The sequence below is a fragment of the Morone saxatilis genome, unplaced genomic scaffold (assembly GCF_004916995.1).
Source record: "Morone saxatilis isolate NCDOM2014 unplaced genomic scaffold, NCSU_SB_2.0 Contig15, whole genome shotgun sequence".
Lineage (NCBI taxonomy): Eukaryota > Metazoa > Chordata > Actinopteri > Moronidae > Morone > Morone saxatilis.
This window is the reverse complement of record NW_023339707.1, coordinates 10,481,189-10,482,421: the sequence shown is the minus strand read 5'-3', so window position 1 is coordinate 10,482,421 and position 1,233 is coordinate 10,481,189. Positions and strand designations below refer to the sequence as shown.

The window sequence follows — 1,233 nt, the reverse complement described above, 5'->3', positions numbered from 1 at the left end:
TTTTTTTTTTTTCTGTTAGTGGGTTTCCTTAAAAGCTACCCAGCAGATCAGTGACCTCAGCACAGATGGCAGAGTGATGGGTAGATGGCAAGTTAGGGAGAATTTGACAGGTTTGAAAACAATGCAAGATAGTTGGCTGTAGCTTGCCTCTAATCTTTGGCAGCTAACTGTTACATCCAGCTAGCCTGCAAGCTGTAGTAACTGTAGGCAAGGTAGCACATATTGAAATCTCTTAGCACTGTAAAATGATATCACTTAGATTTTGTAGTCTATGTGCACACCCTGAATGCCCCCCCCCCCCAACAACCTACATGCACATACACAGCCTAAGAACCTGGGCCAATTTCACCTGCTTTGTTCAGTGACTTCTGTTTTTATAAAATATATCTTACACAGGAGTAGGTTGAAGTGTATCAGCTAAAGTTTGCAGACTGTGGTTCAAAACTGGAATACAATTGTTCTTTGATGCAAGTTAATTCAGTTACAGCACATCACTAGATGGTGTCATGTCTCCTCTGTTGTGAAGAGTTAACAAATTCAGCTGCTGTGATGGCTGTTGAGTGGAAACTAAAGTTCTTTAACAAGTGATGGCTGCAAATAGCTGTGAAGTGCTGAGGATCCTGGCAGGAAGCTTGTGTCTCATTGATGCTTCAAAAAGGGACTCTTTTCTTTTTTTTTTCTTTTTTTGGAGTGATGATAAGAATTTATATCATTTGATAAATGTATGCTGTAATGCTTGTAATGTTTATTAGTTTTGATGTGTGTTATCTATGATCTGAAATTAGAGTAGACATGTCTAAGAGCCTTTGTTAGATTGGAATTTTGTAGTCATTATATTTGTTTAATTAAACATCATGGAGCAACAGACATCAGTTGTAAGGCCAGCTCTGTTCTAACCGATATCTGTGGCTCGGCACCAGGTGGATGTGTGTAGAAATATTCATTCAGTGTAATTGATTTGTCATGGAAATTGCCAAAAGCCATGGCTGTGTCTGAAATCACTCCCTCATTTACTAATTTATAATTCCCTACATGATAAACAGGTTCTCTTGGGGAGTAGTTATAGAGAGATTTTGGACACATATGAATCATCCTCATTTTAGACATGCTTACAGGTGTAGTGATGCATAACTAATTTACACATCTGTCATTTCAGGAACAAGGATGAAGCTATGCATTAGGGGATTTTTGTCAATAGTAGTTCTACACTGAACAATATTTGAGAGAAATAGG

The 1,233-nt window shown here is 38.1% G+C and overlaps 1 protein-coding gene across 3 annotated transcripts in view; it reads left to right on the top strand.

The window, feature by feature from the left end:
- The window catches only part of LOC118324684 (neural cell adhesion molecule L1-like protein), a 49,485-nt gene that overhangs the window by 27,912 nt on the left and 20,340 nt on the right, over window positions 1-1,233 (top strand). The window lies entirely within an intron of this gene.